Source organism: Amblyomma maculatum, chromosome 3, assembly GCF_055883805.1.
Source record: "Amblyomma maculatum isolate TAMU_Amacu chromosome 3, ASM5588380v1, whole genome shotgun sequence".
In the NCBI taxonomy this organism is placed as follows: domain Eukaryota; kingdom Metazoa; phylum Arthropoda; class Arachnida; order Ixodida; family Ixodidae; genus Amblyomma; species Amblyomma maculatum.
The window spans coordinates 111,616,085-111,635,173 of record NC_139346.1 but is presented as its reverse complement, the minus strand read 5'-3'; the positions used below and the strand labels follow the sequence as shown (position 1 = coordinate 111,635,173).

Here is a 19,089-nt window from a genome sequence, read left to right as displayed (position 1 = left end):
TGAACTATTGAATCGCTGGAAATGAATTCATTGACAGATTCCTGGTCCACAATTCTTTGGCGCTGAGTGTATGTGTGTGGAGCGGTTGTAAAGACATATCTTGCGCACGTGATTTTTCACTTCTTATTTAACAGCGTTCGCTGAAAACGTTTTCCGTGCATTGCTGCATCTTTTTAGGCTGTAGTTGTCATCTACGTACTACGTACGCTACCTTGCGTGAACTGTAAGAAAATTCTGGATGTGTGCTCGCCGCCAGATATCATCAGTAGCCAGCATGATTAAACGTGCACTATTCTGTAACACGTCGCTAATGGAAGTTTCTGAAATATTAAAATTAATACTGTTGAGATTAATATAGTTTTCCATAACGAAGCCTGTGTTTGTATAGTTATAACCTTGTTTTAAGTGCCTGCATTCGCTATACACTGGTATTAATTCAGTCTCTCACATGGAAATAAAATCATGACAGAGCTGCAAATTACCTGCACATTTTTTGCATGGCGAAATGCAAGCCATCTGCAAGTCTGGTCCGAAAAGTGCCGCTTCTATCCACTAAAATCTAAACATATTGGGTTGTATAGATCAACACTGATCTGTGACGTAAGCAAGGTGCAGTGACTCTGCAGTCGCTAGGCTTGGCCGACTGGGGTTAAAAGAAGGCTTAGCCTGCATATGAATACATAGAACCAAGTTAAGTATTTCAAAGCAGTTTTCTTATTTCAGATTTCGCCTTTGATACTGTCGTTCGGCGCAGTGTACTATGAACATCGTAAAACACAATGTGAAACTATGAAACCTCATTACGGAGTCGTAGTATTTTAAAACACCGCAAAACGTATGGGGAAGAAATCGGGAACACGGCTCATAAAACATATGTAAGGAAAGCTTCCCAAAATAGTAGTCCCTTTTCGGTGAGCACCGGTAAACACGGCATATTGCCAGAAGCTAGCGGATGGTTTGAACAAAAAGTGACAAAGTATGGAATGTCATTTTGAAGGAAGCCATTGTTTTAAGAGACCCTGAAAAAGGAGCTATCGCTTGGGTGTATCTCGCAATCTGGGCAGCTTCTCGTGTTGACCGACATTCTCCCGCGCGGGCTATTTCCTTCATAAATACAACACAATCAACGAAGCGCGTGCAGCACCAGATGACCAGAATGCCCGGTATGGGCGTTCGCGGAAGGCGGCGTCGTCCCCGCTCGAATAGAGCGTCGTCTACGCCCCGTCTGCTACATTTCGTTCCCTTCTGACGACGTTTGAGAAGTGCTTTCCCAATGCGGTTTTCCCTATGCTGAACACATATAACGATTGTTGTTAACAAGGATATTCACTTGGTATATGGCAGAATATCAGGCTATACGAGGAGGTTGCCAGGTTCGGAAAAACATCAAGTTCACAGCCCATATTTCAGCGGGGGTTTATAAGGAGATTCCCCAATACAGCGAAGCGCTCAAAATCACAAGGACGAGGAGGGAACAGGACAATAGCGCACTTTCAACAAATGTTTATTGCGGTTGCGGAGCATTTGTTGAAAGTGCGCTATTGTCCTGTTCCCTCCTCGTCCTTGTGATTTTGAGCGCTTCGCTGTATTGACAATGAACCAACACGCCCAAACATTTTCCCTTCTAAAAGGAGATTGCCTCAGGAATAACGTACCATACTTTGTCACAAATTTGTTCAAAACTCCTGCCAACGTCCAACAACCGGCAACCTCTCAGGGTGCTGTTCAATACGAAAAATTGTTGTTATAAGTTGTTTTTAAATGTATTTTTATGGGTCGCCCTCCCAACTCGCACCCCCATACGTTTCGCGTTGTTTTTGAATAGTACGGCTCTGAAATGGCATTTCATGTTTTTACATAATGTTCTAATATTTATAACGTTCCTTTGCACCAAAACAACGAAATCATAGGTACCCCTTGAGATTATAAAATTGCTTTGACATATTTCGGTGCCATGTGTTCCTAAAGGCGCTAGGCCTACTTTTCAGCCCCAGTGTGTTGCGACGCCGAGAGCGCCCCCTTTGATTGTAAACATGGTGTTCGTCTATCACTTGAGTCTTTGAACGTTATATTTCCATTACCTTAAAAAGGTTACGCCAAAATCATCCCTTTAAATATTCATAGCGTTATAAAAATATTGGTAATGCCTGAAAGAATCTGTAGAAGTAAAGCCACAGTTTCTTTCAAATCGTTTTCTGTAGAATGTGTTGACACCATTTAAACGTCATCTAACAACCATTGTGGCTGACAGCAGAAAAGAAAAAGAGTTTCGCTACAAATTGCAGACGACGTGGCTTTCGAATATTTTTTAGTTGGCAGAGACTGAGCGACATAATTTTTTAAACGATCGGCCACTGCCACCATCTTCCTCTTGTGTCCAGAGCGGAAAGGTTAGCGATGTAGAGTCGCCTGATAAAAAAGCTACAAGAGCGAAAACAAACCTAATATGAAGTTACAAGAACACAATTTCAACTGGTCACGAGTTAGCGTTTTTGGATCCTTGATGAATATCAGCGTCGCTTTATTAGGTGCAATGAGATATCTTCAAAAAGGCGGTGACCGCCCTGTCGCTGTCTAGAGTAAGGTAATAATAAGGAATAAATACGGCGGACGTATTCGCATACTTCATCCTTCTTTTCAGGGCACAGCGGCGTGCTTCGATGATTGGATAAAGAAATACGGCAGCGTCTGCGGGTACGTTTGCAACTCATTCATGAAAGCAGTGTAACTATTCACACAATTATCTATGCGATTATGTGCACGATAAATCACAATAATCTTTCACTGACATTTTAATGGTTGTAGTGACCAATAAATTAGTACCAAATAATTATACACACGCCTAATTTCCCGAGCAAGGCCTTTAATTTTACTCTCTATTATCCGACAAGGAGGATTTTGCAGAAACATCTTGTGCCTAACATCCCTTCCTTCATGAAATTGAGCTCCACTAGAGCACACTCGATCGCACAGATGAATACCAGATTCCTAATATAATGTTGTATTGAAGCAGATTGCCCCGAGAAGTGGGCCTTTGACATTTGCGGCTTTGAAGAAAAACATGATTTATGCTTATCCTCCACCGCTGTAGCGCAGTGGTTAGGGCGCTCGACTGCTGTGCCCAAGGATGCGGGATCAAATTCCGGCCGCTGTGACCGCTTTTCGATGGAGGAAAAAAGCAAGGCCGCCTTTTACTCTGCGATGTCAAAACACGTTAAAGAACCCCAAACAAGTCGAAATTTGCGGAGGAATCCCCTAAGGCGTCTGTCATAGCCTGAGTCACTTTAGGACATTAGACCTCATAAACCAAGCAAAGCTAGACCATAGTTTTCGCTGATCCAGAGTTTATTGGAGAATTGAGATAAAGTTCTACTTTGAGAGGGAGAGAGAGATATTTTAATGGCAACAGGAGATGTCTGCCTGGTGGTAAGCCTAGCATGCTACTCCTGATGAAGGTTGAGGGATGAGGGTGACAGAGTATGGGAGAGGAAGGGGAAATAAATGAGAAAAAAAAAAGAGAATCGGTGTCGCACACTTTCACACGCACATAATCACACACAGATGAGTTTTAAAGGGTATTGATCAACCCTGTGTCCTTAAGAAAAGTTAACTTTCACACGCACATAATCACACACAGATGAGTTTTAAAGGGTAATGATCAACCCTGTGTCCTTCAGAAAAGTTAATAAGGCCTTGGTAGCTCGCGCAGCAGACGATCCGTCGCACCAAGGACCCAGGACATGTTCAAGGCGCAAGGTTGTGTCTTTAGGTAAGCTTAAATTATTGCGCAGTGTTCTGCGATGTGCAGTAAACCGTTGACAGGAGGTTACCAAATGTTCAAAATTTTCACACGCATCACATGTAGAGCACAGAGGCCTACTTTGAGGTATTCTTCGACATCTTAACAGAAAATTAATTTGCCCGGTGCTACAATTTTTTACTGTTTGACTGTTGCTATGCTTGGTTTATTAAGTTCTTCAAAAGGCTGGAAAGCGAAAAACCTTAGTTCGGATTTAGCAACAAAGAGAGTGTAGTGCACTCGCTCCCAATCTTGAAAATCATGTTGAAAACTCGTGCACGCCACTTCAGTCGCCTGCGTTAGACGGAGCGAATCCCAATAATTTAACAACAGTCGGATGTCATGAACAAAAGCACACTGAGCCACAGGCGCGGTGGAAATAGAGTCATAGTAATAATGCGAGAGGGGCGACATTTAGATGTCAATTCACGTCCTCCGGATAGACATCATAACTCAACCCAGTGTTCGAGCTGATGCTATCGTTTCCACGGATGATGCATATTTCCCAGTCGTAATGGAGCCAATAACACAAGTAGCACTGTGGTCCCATCAGTTTATAATTTTTCCCGAACAATGACAATTTTCCGTAATATGTGAGGCGAAATCCATGACAGTAATAAGAGGAGATCAAATTCATACATTTTACGAAACACCTGTGCGCTTTGTGATATCAGTGCACGTAAAAAAACTCAGGTGGTCGAAACTTCCGGAGGCATCCACTATGGCGTCTCTCATAGCCTGAGTCACTTTGTGACGTTAAACCGCACAAACCAACCATTTTGCGGGAGATTCAGAAGATTTGGCCGGTATTGCAAACTAAGCAGGGCCTGAAAACGTTTGTCTAAATAATATGAAGGCACTACTATACACTGATAAAATAAAGGTAGTTGAAGGAAATGGGACAAAACAACGCACCCGGCCTAAGTATCGTTGCTCTGCTTCATTTATCCTTTTCGTTTACTTATGTTATTCGCCACAGTAAGTTATTTTTCTGCCAGTCTGCCGTCTTTTCGACTCTTCTTCTCTCGTCGTCATCTTGTACGGTTTGCTACTGGCTTACCCAGAGCGAGCTTGCGCCCACAGGAAATAAACTGAAATTAGCACTGCAATTGCACTCAAAAGAGGTACCACTGTGGAATGCAAGTGCCTTCACAGAATTTCCTTTTTAAACAGAGGCATGAGAATGATACGCTTTGTGAGGTTTAACATTTGGAAAGCGAATTCAGATATGGGTCCAAACGTCGTAGACCTATATCAGAAACAAAGAAAAAAGAAACGAAAGACTGATAAGGATTCTTCGGAATCAGCGCGATGTCCTTAAACGTTCGGACTCACAATTCAAAATTACATCTCAACTAGAGGTTGCGTCCTTTGCTGCGGTCATTTCAAGTGGTTCATAAAAGCCTGAGTTAAATGGAGTTCAAAATTTTCACTGTGGCTCTTTGCGTCTGCTAAGAGGGCGATTCAAGCAAATCGAAGTTCCTCATTTGAGAATACAATGCGAGTGCGATGCTAGAAGTAACGCGTTGGATAAGCTTTTATCCCTAATCTTGTTTTATGAGCACTGGGGCAGTAAACCTAATGGCTTTAACCGGTATAGCGGAATGGCCCTCTATTGGTTTACCTGGAAATTTTAGCGTAATGTCTCCCCATTCAGAGGTGATTAGGATGCCTGGATTCGGAGCATGTTGGCTTGGCTGTGTGCGCTTGCATGACTTCTAATCTAGAGAACGTGGACAAACTCTGCGCCAGAGATTTTGAACGTGGATATTTAATTCTCTCTTCTCATGTTGCACAACTCTCAATAATCGAATAATTTTGAGATCATAAGCTGTATGCTGGATGTCCCGACCTCTGCGCATGGCCAAAGCTGCATTGGAGTATTAGCGACGGAATTCAAAGAATGTATATATATATATTAATAGCGCCAAATGAAAGTAATCAGCAGACTATACAATTCATAAAGAGTCACTAGCTCACTACACGTGGGCCACTTCCTCGTTTTAAACAGAGAAGACTAAGCATTAAAACGCGTCGCAGCGTCGTAAATCAAAATACCATAAATTACCATTTACCTGCCTACACAATCAATGGAAGCCACTTGCCACACTTGTTGCGGGTGCGTCAAGGTCGTTGTACCATTTACGGGTATTGCCTGACTATCCGCTCTCAAACAGCGTGCACGTAGTACAAACTCGCTCCAACACTTTACCGCCTTTGGAACACGATAAAGGATAACGCAGAAAACATTATTACACATACTTGGTAAATACACATTTTAGTTTTCAAATATAATGTAGTGCAATGCAGAAGGCTATTGTCACAAAGTTTACACTGTCTGCAGTTAGTGGCGACAGAGACCCCCGGAGAGATTTCGGTCTAGTCGAGCTCGGCCAAACGCAAGAATTCTAGTGCTATGAAAGGAGACCAGAGGTGGTGCTGTGCCAATCCCAGTGGCTGCCTTTGAGCAAGCACACTTTGGTCGGTAGCTAGAGGCGAGCTTTGTTCTCTTCTTTTCCATTGATACCATCAATAAATAGCGAACATATTATATTATCAGCGAAGTTGAAAAAAGAGACAGATGACTTTTGATGCGATGGACGTTTGACAGAAAAAAAAAGCACTTCCTCTTTTAACCACGCGATCGCGCTGGAACGGCACGCTGAGGTACAGTCCACTCGCCAGGAATAATGAACTGCTTTCCACGAGCTACATACATATCCAAAGCTTTCAGAGTTGTAGAGGAGATGCACGTAGCCACTGCAATGTCTCCCTACACTAAGATGCATCAAATTTGATAGCGTGACCTGCACGCTGGCGGCTACGACGTGAATCTTTCGCAAAATTGGGTTTATACTATCGCGCCACTTAGTTATTCCACTCCCGCGCATCTTACGCATTTGCAGCCATTGCAGCGACGAGCCGACTGTTTTTGCTCAGTGCTATTTAGTTACAATCACCTTATGCAATTCAGTCCGAGATAACCAGACAGCGTCAGTGGACGCTGTATGTGCCGTCGAGAACAGTGGTCAGATGCATTTGTGATGACGTTCCTTGCGACTGGTGAGTTTCTGAAGTTAGGACTACTGGTGTGCAAAAGTGCGTGTTGCAATCGTAGCATGTCTCGACTGCCCACGGGAGCCCATGAAATGGCGCCCAATTATCGATATCACCAAAGTGATGCTATTTATAAACTATATAACCCGCAAGGCGCACCGAGGGTTTAATTATATGTCATGATTCTATTAGTTCATTCATGTGAACATGTCGCCATAACAAGGGCAGATTTCTAGTTTAGCCAAACACGGAGTATTCTACATAGCGTCTCACCTCTCGGCAGGTATGCAGTTTTTCTATTTATTTTAAAAATGCGCCCCATCACCGTTTTACGGATGTCCTAACTATTCGTTGTGAATACGGAACTAACTTCAGAAGCACTATATTTCTACTAATTAGGCATGGCTAATATTTCTATCATTAGTTTCATGAAAGCCAATTACAATACCTCATTATTTGGAAAATGCAGCCTATTTGTTTTCGATGAGAGCATTACCTGCTCGGTGCGAGAGGAAGTAGGATTTTATAACAATATTTTTGCTTCGTATTGGAAGTTACAAGATTATTCTCCTGAAAATGTGCTTATCGGTATGTTACAGTATCCCGCATTAGCCTCAATATTGATGGCGTAAGAGGTAGCTGGGCTTGAAGACATTATGGTGCCCAAAGGCTATGCAAGCAGCATGTAGAGGAGGGTGCGCCACATAGTAAATGTGAAGAAGTGCTGATTGCAAGGAAATAAAAAACAAAAACAAAAACAAATTCGAAGCCTATGTCGTTGCCATTTTTCTTCTTGCTTAAGATGATATGACACACACCCACAGCAGGAGATTGGCCAGGGCTTGATGCAGGCACAAGCATGAATAGTTCAGCCTGAGGCAGAACCGTACATAAATTTTAATTAAAATCATCGCCAGTAAAAATGCTTCGGAAAAAATTGAAGGCGTTAGGAATATAACTAAAAATATTCTCAGTCAAAATTTTTAAAGTCAAATAAAAGCAGTGAGATGTCAACAACTATTCTTCTGGTTTCAATATTATTATTATGAAGTCTCTTGAACACAGCGTTTAGGGCATGGCCCGGTTCTCTTACAATCTATGCAGGTATTCTTTCTTATTTTCAGTCTTATTGTGGACGCACGGACGATACACGCTTAACAACCGAAGTAAATGCAATGTATTTGTGCTCATATATACCTAGATAAACTCATGAAATAGGCATTCCACCTTCTAGATCATTGCGGCTATATATATATATATATATATATATATATATATATATATATATATATATATATATATATATATATATATATGTACACCAGGCGAAGTAGTGAGACAGGATAAAAAGTGAGACAGTGTATATGACAATGATCGCCAGAGGACTGGACGGGACTCGGTTTCCTTTTGTAATAATGTGAACACTGCTTCCAGGCGTTTTTGCTCAGAGATACCAGTGCAGTTGGTGGAATACGGGAACTTATTCACCGGTTTCGGAGATCACCTTTCAGCACAGTTTGTCGTGCACATTCTAGTACTCCAAGTTCACCTCCTGAAAAAGGTCACGCGAAGACCTCTTAGGTGTCTCCAGGTTGCTGTACTAATCGCAGATGCCCATCCAGTTTCTGATTCCACTGCATGCCGAATGTCGTGCTCCTAGACGTAAGCTCTATGAGCAGAAATAAAATCACCAGTTACTCTTCCAGTAAAGCTTCATTTTTCCGAGTATGTTTTGTGATTGTGCAGATTTCCTCAAAACAGAGCCACTTGTGAAACTATATTGTTTTTGCCCATGACGCAGATTCTACAATGGTGCCTATCCTTTTCTGCTGGTAAGCGATTTAGAAATACTGAAGAAAGTGCAAATTGAAGAATTCCACAACTTCGCTCAGCGAGGGGTGAGCAGAGAGATACTTGCGGTCTGGTTGCATTTAGACTGCGCTGCTGCGCAGTTCATTGGTTGGCTTATTGCGCACAAAGCTGGTATCACGCAGAACTGCGTGATATGACGTTTCGTACTTGCAATCACCTAATATTACATATAATTTGAAATATTTTATCCCATTGTTATATAACTGATTATAATTTCTACTGAGGACAATGGCAAGGAATATTTATTGTTATTAACAGCAGTATTAGTTATGCGTTGCTAATGGGCGACTGATTACTGCTGAAGGCTGAAGACTTGCATTAGCAAGAGCAGTAGTAATATTCCACAGCGCTGACTCCTTTTTGCCAACTACCAAATTCTTAAAATGAAATATAATATATTTGTGTCTATGACGCCGTAATGAGATGATATTTTCACCTGTCATCTTGCAGCGTCCAGTAAGGTTGAAATGTGTTTTCTTTCCTCCCTGCCCCGATATAGTTTTGGAATTCACATTTTTTTCTGAAATATTACACATTTTTATACTTATGCTTATACTGTCGCTCATGTCATTCGTATCACTGTTGATCGTATGAGCTGTATTTTCCTCGGTGCTTAGTTAATCCGGCTCAATAGGCGCTGTTAGGTCACTTATAAAATTAAGACTCGAAATTACAACTTACAGATCATTTGTGACAACCCCTTGGCTGTAGATATATGAAGCCCATGTTTATAATCTTGGTTGCAGATTACGCACAGCGCGTTCCTGTCTTGAAGACATATCTTAAAGCTTGCCCGCTGGTAGCAATCAAAAAAACTTTTTTTTTTCTATGCAAATTTGAAAAATCCGCACAAGGCACGCCAGGGCGAACCTTCTGTAAACTGTATTGAAGACTGTATATCCTGCACAATTGAACGCGGTGTGCCGTGAGACACACGTGTTAAATATGGCACTAGAGTACAGCACCTACACGTCAGCTTACCAAACAGCCGGCACAGAATCCGCGCTCTAATTTTGGATGGAACGCCTACTTAGGCGCTCCTTCCCATCACAAAGACAGAAAGGTGCCCCTTTCTTCAAGGTTCTAGCAAAAAAGAGGCGGCGCAATCCATTTCTTTGTGTTGCAGAGATACGTTTGTTGAAAAAAAGAACTTACAGCAAGAAGAGGGCAAGTAGATTTATTCAGGTGTATCTAAGGTAGCTTAGTGAGAAATATTATTTTGAGAATTTATGGGAGGATATGAGCTCGACAAATACAGAAGAGAATTGTTAGATCTGTGCTTTCTTTTCCAATTTAGCGAATATGCTCTATCTTGTCCTGTAACAGAGATGACGTTGCTTTTCAAACCTTAGTAGGTATACATAGTCAGGAATTCTTAGAACTTCTTACATATTATACTGCATGAATGTTTCTTACTTTCGATAGACAGTCTTTCGTTTCTTCGAACAAACAGATTATGCATCGATTCCTCTCTAGCTTCGCTTTAGACTGTAATGTGTTTAGCCATTATGGAAAAGAGGACTAGTGACAGTTACTATTTGTTCAGTTGATGAGGTTCTGTTATCTGGGCGACCAGTTGCGGGTTAGGAAGTCAGTAAATGACGAAAATTAAATATTTTTAAATTAAAATATTGGGAGTAAGCCAATGTTCTAAACTTCACGTATCGGAGGCCTTAAAATGCCGGCTGCAGTACCTGTGTAGAAAACTGTAATTGGTTCGGGAGTCTTGAACTAAAACTAACATTTTAAAGGAAGGTTTGGCCCTCTCTAGTAAAGCCAGAAGGGGATTTCCCTCAGGTGGATGCGCACCGCCCTCGACAAGCCGTGTATTTATTATGTAGCTACGAGTTTCATAAACATGTACAGCGTTTAAAATGGTGGTCTTCCCACAAGAACCGCTGCATCAATTGTGGAAAGTTCTGTTAAAGTGGTCAGCTTTTGAAGAAAGAAAGTGCTTCCCAGAAAAGGAGACCAGTGTATATTTCAACAAATATACAATATCGCATCGGTTAAGCTAAAAGCGGTCAAATATATTACCAGTATGCTGTCAAAAATGTGGCGACCTGGAAGCGCAAGAAACAAACAACTTCAGTTCAAAAACAAGCAAGTACTGGAGTCACAACACACCAAACAAGAGTGGTTTATAAAGATGCTCTCTTCAAAGAATAGTACCAAGCCAAAACGGGCAGATGTATGAAAGACCGGTTTCGGGGACACTTACGCGCATTCAAAACACTAACGGCAGATGGGCATGCCTAGCAGACTTTTTGTAAGGAGGTAAGGCTCCCAGAATAAGCGTAATATATGTGTAAGCACTCATTCTTTCCATTTATGACAGAAGCAAATTGCATACTTTGAATATTATGCGTAGATCCCGTCCGCTAACACCCACTACGTCTTTAATTTTATGTCGCCTGTAATTTGGTTGCCTTTCAGTATGTTCTTGTGCGGTAAAAAAGATACCCTGATGATATTGTTGTATTGTATACAATCCAATTTTCCGACGCTGCGTGCGCTAGAAAACGTAGGAGACAAAATGGAGAGTAAATAAGGTAGCCGTGTAATAATTGATTAAATTCAGGGCTGTAGACAGCGAGTTCAAGGTGCAAAATGTGAATCACAATTGAGGAAGCAGTGCTTTACTTAAGAGGACAATGTCGCTTTTGAATTCGCAGAGGACATGTATAAAAGAGCGGGGATTGGGCGATATTTTTGTAAGGCCTGCGAGAGTAACGGTTGAGTGCATTAACATCATTCTGGTGGACTCTGAACGTACGTATCCAGATATTGAGCAGAATTCAGTCAGCATTCTATAATTCCAGGGTATTTATGATTGCCAAGAAGAAGGGGCAGCGGGGGTGGTTAAAGTCAGTTGGTATAGCAGATATTTGAATGAGCGCAAATTGCGAGTTTCGGAATATTCGCTGACCATTTCCGGCTTCCCAGAACGTGTTCACCGTGGAGCCGCTGCCTGATTACCGGTACAAGACGATCGTCACCGCGCCCGTGAGCCGTTGGAGAGAGCTTCGAGCGGTGCTGAGTCCCGCTTTCACAACCAAGAAGCTTTCGCAGGTAAGCCCACTCTAATTTTAACCTGTTCGCGTGAAACACCCATTCTCCAGATTTTCCGGTGTCATCGGCGTCATCATTATCGACATTGTAACCGAACAACCAGGAGAATGCCTCCGCCGGGTGCTACTTGCCAGTTGGCATTGCTGGACACATTGATTGGATGGCCGGTTGTACGACGAAACAGGACCACATGACATCGAATTGGCTGGATCTGGTAGCTTGGGTAGCTCCTGTGAGAGGGCCAAAGAATTCACATGTACCCTTGGACCACGAGTGATACACGCTAACCGCAGGGACACGCATAGGCATTTTTCTGGCCTTGGTTAAAGCGAGGCTGTATATCTATATGTGGGGTGTCCTTGCATATAATAGAGTAGCTTCCTACCAAATGCGAAAATGTGGGAGAAATGCAGGCACGAATGAAGGCAAACGCGAATGTCCATTTAGAGCCAGAGACAGTGGCCAGATTAGCGCTGTCATATCAGGAGCAGAGTTGTCCTCTATAATGTTTCGCGCTTTTGAATGCACTGTCTATGTAAAGATATGAAGCAGAGATTCCATTTTTTCAACAAAATAGAATAACATTAGCTCTTTGCCGTCACTGTTATTACGTTTTCAATCCTGCCAGTCAACTGTTTAAAAATGTACGCGTTTTGTGCACGTGCACACTGATAACTCAACGCAAACCCGATATTCCGTAATCACAAAACGCACGTAGGTTACGGAGCCATAGAGATCACTTTATTCTGCTAAGCATTCAGGCTAAGTTTGGAGAACACGCTAAGCGTTAAACTTTCGGCTTCAGAAAATTCAGCATCGGCTTGTTCCCGTTGGCGGCTTGTTCGCTGTGAGCGAAAGGTTATGGCTCGACAGTGGCAGGTGGTAGCTCAACGCTAATATGGCTCGGCGCTTAATTAATGTCGGATTTTGTAACGCCACGATAGTACGTGATGCTGCCGACTTTTTTTACAGGCGCTGACAAACCAATCTTCGGTTTTGAGATTGGAGAGAGAGTAAGATTTGAATCCAGCCATTCCCTACCCTTCGAACCTCATTTAGACACGCTTACTTTAGGCCACTCAGGAACGTACATACGGCATGCCGGGCGGTGTATCACGTCAGGAGGTCTTTCATATAGTTTCAACGGGTGTCATAGCTTCTAGATCTCACCGAACAAGTCTGGTCAAGCTGGAGGGATGAAACGGCTGCTGCTGTGGTAGGAGATCTCACGAGAATGTAGCAGCGGTGCTTGACAAGACGTCGTAAGCGCAATACGAGGGTGTTTTGCTTGCTCTATCTGCCGGCAAACCTGCAGGAAAGAATCGGCCGTCGTACAGTCTTTCCTAAGCAGGAGCCTATAAGCCTGGTCCGCGATACCCTTTTATACGTGGTCCACGTTGTCGACTCTGACTAGGCGTTTATCACTTTTCGTCTTAGGCCAAGAACGTCTTGCATATGCGACAAATATGATTCTATCGAGGACATGGCTCGGGATACTAAGTTTGTTTAGCGCCGAGCATGCATCCGATCGGCTTGCCAAATAGGTCCCGGATCTTTTTCTTGCACATATTCCTGTATTTGAGATCATCTTCGTGCGCCTCAAACCAGACGGGAGCAGTACCCACCAGACAGAAAATGACGTTCGCTCTCATCAGGGTCGCGTCCCAAGGATTGTGCTTGCTGATGTGCTCGTATACCATAGCGAGCCCGTCTTCAACTTCGACATGATCTGTTCATCAAAAGGTGCCTGGAACAGGAGGCAGCGCCATGATGACGGTGGAAGCCGGTTGTGCCGCTGCAGAAAGTGTCGCGTTGGACAGCATTGTGCTTGCAGCAAGTTTGCGGCCACTACGCAGATCTAGGTTTGGCTATTTAGGTGCTCCCAGCAATTCTCCACCAAATTTAGGCAAACACAAAAGGAGTTAACAGCAACAGTTCACTGTCAGGAAATTACACAATCCATTCACCAGTTCTGTAAGCGATACCCCTGTCCTGCGCGTATACACTGGATTCGCGGCCATGCTCACCACCCACATAATGTCCATGTGGATACAATGAAACACCTTAATCCGTTCCTGTTCCATGTTTCCGAGAAAGAATCTTTGCGCCAGCCAACATGCGCTAGAATTCCTTCGGGTTCGTGCCCTCTCCTCCGTAATCTCACTCGGGAGGAGCAGGTATAGGTGCGCCGGATTAAAGCAGGAGCGGCTCTGACCCCTTCTGTGCATTATCGCTGGCGTGACGAACGCCTTCAAGGGACCGACAAATGCCCGCATTGTGATGCTCCACCGGAACTGTGCGATGTGAAGTATCTGCGGCGGACCTGACCAGCTACAACATCAGTGATATAATTCTACCTAAGGAAAGTTGGCCTACGGTGGGACCTTGACTGTGACTACCGCAATTGGATGCTGGATAATGAATGTATCGGTAACTTATGTGAATTTTTACGAGAGACCTGTTTACACTTCTACTAACTTTCTCCTACTACCCGCACGCTTTTTCACTATGCCATATGGCAAAAACATTGAATAAAAAACCACCACCAGCGCTAATCCAGCCTAGCATCAACGTCGTCTTTTTCACCACACCAGCACGTCATCGTCGTCTCGATACTGCATACCATAGCAATATAATCTACTAGCCTACTACTTAATATGAGTGAGGTTTTACGGGAACAAACAAAACTTTAGTTATAACTGGTAGAAAATAGCATGTGCGTGGACGAGAATTCCAAATAAAGTCGGCAGACGGGAGCCAATAACAGTTTCTCAAGCCTTTAAAGTCAGAGTATAAGTGTCCCCATCTCCTCCAATTTTTGCCTCATATGCTTCCTAATTCAGACGCCTATATACCTCCCGCAAACACGCCTGGAATAGTTCCGGAGAGATAATGTCATGTCGTCTGACACCATCTCTGATTGGAATTTGCAGCCGCTATTTATACTGCTATCTCCTTACGCGACAGCGTTAAACTCTCTTTGTGCATAAAATACGACATTGTCGTCTTTGTGAGCGAAAAATCTTGGCCATATCTCTCGAAGGTGGTAGTTGCAGGTGACATGGCCTGAAACACTGGTCAGTAGCTTGTCTCGCGTCACAATACCATATTTCAACGCATGAGCTGCTAACTCGGGCTTATCATTTGTCAAAGGTGAAACTGCTGCCGTACGGAAACACGTCAAGATAATGGTTCACCGGGGTGGTAGCGTTTCGGTCAGTGTCAGAAGGATGAAAGGAGGTGAAGTCGCGTAGCTTCAAGGGAGTTAGGGGTTCCTTAAGCGCTAGGACGGAGGGTGTGTCCGGAGGAATGTTTTGGAGGTGGAGCTGCAGGGTGATTCGTTTGCCGCGGGACCCCCCACAGTTCCATTGCCAGAGATGAGTTTGGGGGGTCGTTTGATCATGACAGATGGCGAGGACCTTGGAAGGGGTTAGAGAGGTCCTTGAATTGGTGAGACAGGAAGCGCGAGGCGAGCGAGGGTGACTTCAGTCGCACTGTGGTGGGCCTCTAGTGCCATGACCCTGGTATATAGATCGGTGAGGCGAAATTCGATAGCTGCCTTGCGAGCGTGGATAATGGCAACGCGTTCCTGAAGTTGCGAGGAGCGCGCCATAAAGTGCTGCTCGAACACCTTTAAGAAGGAGGCCGTTTGGCTAACAACGTCACGTTCTGAAACGACAGCGTCGGTCAAAGGGGATCGGTGTTTGTGCGGGAGGGCTATGGGTCGAAGAGGAGGCGTGCGATGACGCAGCCTACAATGTCGTGCGCATCGGCCCCTAAGCTGGTGCCGGCGGAGGCTGTAGATATACAGGAGCTGGGGAATTAGGAGGAAGAGAACAGACGTGCTAGCGCCTTAGCTAGGCCGACAGTCGCGGTAAATGTCTACGTGCCGACGTCCGCGCGGTGGCCAGGACCTCAGCTGTTCGTACAAGCCTCGGCCTCGGAGGAATAGGTGGTAGCGGTAGATACCACTGTTGATGATGATGGTGCCGGGAAGAATGGTGGTTTCGACGAAGGTGATCAGAATAGATCTCGAGTGCGCCATCTGGCGTCTGGGATGGCTTAGGGGATGCTAATATTCATGGACTGCAGGTCGTGGGTGACCGCGTCCACGTTTTCGAAGTCAGGGGCGTTGTTTAATGCCGCGGAGGGCGTTAGAGTTCGGAAATGTAGAAATAAAGGAAGTAAGAGAAGTTACCGATGCAGAGTTGCAAGATCCGGAAATAGTGACCAGGGCCGGCTGGCACGATAAAGTCCGAGCTAAGTCCAGACTTAAATGGTGTCTTTAGAAAGACCAAGCTTATTTAAGACTGCTCGTGTTCCGAACGTCGAACGCTTCGGGTTCATGCTCACCAGAGTGGCTTCCCAGAACGGCCTCAGCAACCACTTGGGGCAATTTTCCTCGTAACACAATCTTAAGCCGCAAAAAGCAATGGCACGGATTTTACACAACGCAAAATTGACGGAATGTGTACATCTTACAGCAGGGGCAGTGCCAGCGCATCCCTGTATTTCCCTAATTTCTCTACTTAGACACCTGGCGTCCATGTGTCTTAACCAAGACAGCACTAGAGTCGTAATCATACCAGCGACTTATTCAAGTCAGGACTGAAGCCCAGTCTTTACTCCAGTCTTAAGCCGCCATACTAGTGGCCTATTCTTTAGACTCCAGTTAAGTCTGGACTCAGCTAAGACAGTCTTAAGATTGTTTTGTGCAAGCGGGCCCAGCATTTGGCTGAGGCTGAGTGGTGACTGTTAGGGAATTGTATGGCTTTATGCATACATGGTCGGCGGCACGGGCGATGACGTAACCAATGTTGGCATGACTGCAGAGAGTAGGGAGCAATGCTCTATTAGTACTTGTGAGGGAGTCAAGCCTGTCTCCTGGACTGACAGCTATTTGAAACCTTCCACAGGGAGGCTTTTTAAGGGAGCGTGACGGCGGAGAGAGAAGCGGTAAGGGGATTGGTCGTTGGCGCTACAGTATCGATGTTGCATGAGGGCTAGGCAGGTGGCTGCGAGACGGTGATCGCGTGCGCTGCAGATGCATAGTGTGCCGTGAAGTCACAGACCCAGTGTGGGTTAGCTTCAGGTTCCGCAGGGGTGACGGAGACACCCTCGACTTGGTATTCCATATCGTCAGTGGACATGATTGCGACCCGCAGCAGTGGTAGCGTGGACGGACGAAATTGTGACGCGGAACACAGCTGCCCGCTTCATGAAATTGATCTGATTTTCTCTCCAGGAAATATTTAGCATTTCCTAATAATTACCAAGCATACCAGAGGTTTATTCAGACAATCAAGAGCAAAGCAAAATTAATGCTCCTCTAGCACTGCTTTGTTTAAAGTTGAGCTTTATTCCGTGCATAACATTTCGATTTCGTTTATGTAAAATTGAGCGCAAATTCTATAATGTAGGCTGACAAAATAGCTTTTAATACAAAATGCAGGACACCCGTTTGTTCAAAGCAGTGTATAAGAACCTTTCTTTTTCTACCATATCATTCTGCAGATTTTTGCCATTATAGACGAGTGCACTGATATATTCATCAAAAAGATCGAAGAAAAGCAGGCACTGGCCAAGCTGTGGAAATGACTTCAATTTTGAAACGTGCTACCATGGACACAATGTTCAGAGCTGGCTATGGCGTCGACTTAAAGGTGCAAGAAGACACGCTAGGGGCTTTCTTTGACGAGCTCGGTGCCGGTGCCGCAATGCTTCTCCGAGCCGTACCTCTGCGTGGCATCTGTTTTTTCGGCGGTGAGTGATAATTCTTTGCGCGAATTTTTCCCTCTTGTGCTGCGTGTGTGAGAGTTAATAAAATAAATTTCGATTTCTGCATAGAGAATGAAAACAGGGAAGCATGTTGTATTTACGACACGACAGCAACTACAGAATGTTGATCAGTGATAGAAGCAGGGTATGCAAAACTACGTTGATTGGTGGCGGCATCTTACTGTCGACTTGATGGACAAAAATGGTATTGCATTTTGCAAATGATATTGTATTCGGGGTGTTTCCAGCTAACTAAATGCCGAACAACCATCTGGACCAGAACATGGTTTGATATTCTGTCTGCCTAGCGACCTTCAAATTATGGAGTTAAGGCGGACGCGACATGTTCACGACCGGCTGTCGTATGCCCACGTGGTAACATCTCGATCTGAGGGTTCGTCAGATAACCAAGGTTTGTAGGACCACCACTGGCAATCACTGTATCTAGCCATTGCCCACTTTATATGATGCATGTTGTGTCGATCATGTTCTCATTGGAGGTGCCCTGCTGGAGTTACAAGGGTATAGCGACAGATGACGTGAAGTACTGTCCCCGGCGGTCACGGAAAAAATATCAGAGTACCGCAAAGGTAGCCACGGTGCCATTTCCCATTTCCAGCCCGGCCGCTGTCTGAATGGCGAGTGACCGCCTTCAAAGCCTTGGAACCAGTTTTTGAGCTCAACAAAACAGGAAGGTTCAGGCACGTTTATTTAGAATAGGGCCAGTAGTGAGTGTGTGGGCACTAAATATATACCGTAATCAGTTATCAATCAGAAAAAATACGTGGGTTGGTGGATCGGCGAAAACTGCAGGTCACCTGCCATAGCAAATCCCCGATCGTCTGGATCTCATGTTCTACGCGGAGCGCAGTGGTGTTACAGCAATGTAAAGTGACTGTGTGTGTAAGAGAATGTCTGTAAAGATAGCAAGGATATATATATTGTGAGCCTTCTGTGGACCTTCTTTCATTTGTACATGCCATGATCTTCTTCTTTCATTTGTACATACCATCATCATCGTCCCGCGGCGCCGGCTCCGGCGCGCGCCTGGGTTCGTGATCGGATTAAAACGCTAGACAAGGCTTCGCTGTCCTTGCCGTCACGACCTCGCCGTCTCGACCTAGCCTTCTTTTACAATATATATATATATATATGTATGTTGTTAAGCAATTAAAAATGCGATATGTCGAGGCCGCAGCGCAAGACACTAAGAATGGGGTACAAAACTTGATTACTTGATTACGCTCTGAAACGATGACTCGCTTTATATAAGCGACACTAACTGCAGCCACAGGATAGCCGATAATGCATAAACAAACCTACATATATTGTTGTAATGGCTATAAAAGTATCAATATCATTTACATTGTTGTCGCTGTGCCAAGAACGCCGAGTGGGCTGCATTGTCGAAACACATTTTTACCGGCCTCAATCCTATGCAGTGCCGTTATTATAAACATTTAGTTTAGAGCTACCGCTGACCGCCTATCGTATAGCGCGAGAATCAATGC

The 19,089-nt window shown here is 44.3% G+C and overlaps 1 pseudogene; it reads left to right on the top strand.

Moving 5' to 3' along the window:
• LOC146195698 (cytochrome P450 3A24-like) overlaps positions 1–19,089 on the top strand; it is a 79,552-nt pseudogene that overhangs the window by 38,163 nt on the left and 22,300 nt on the right.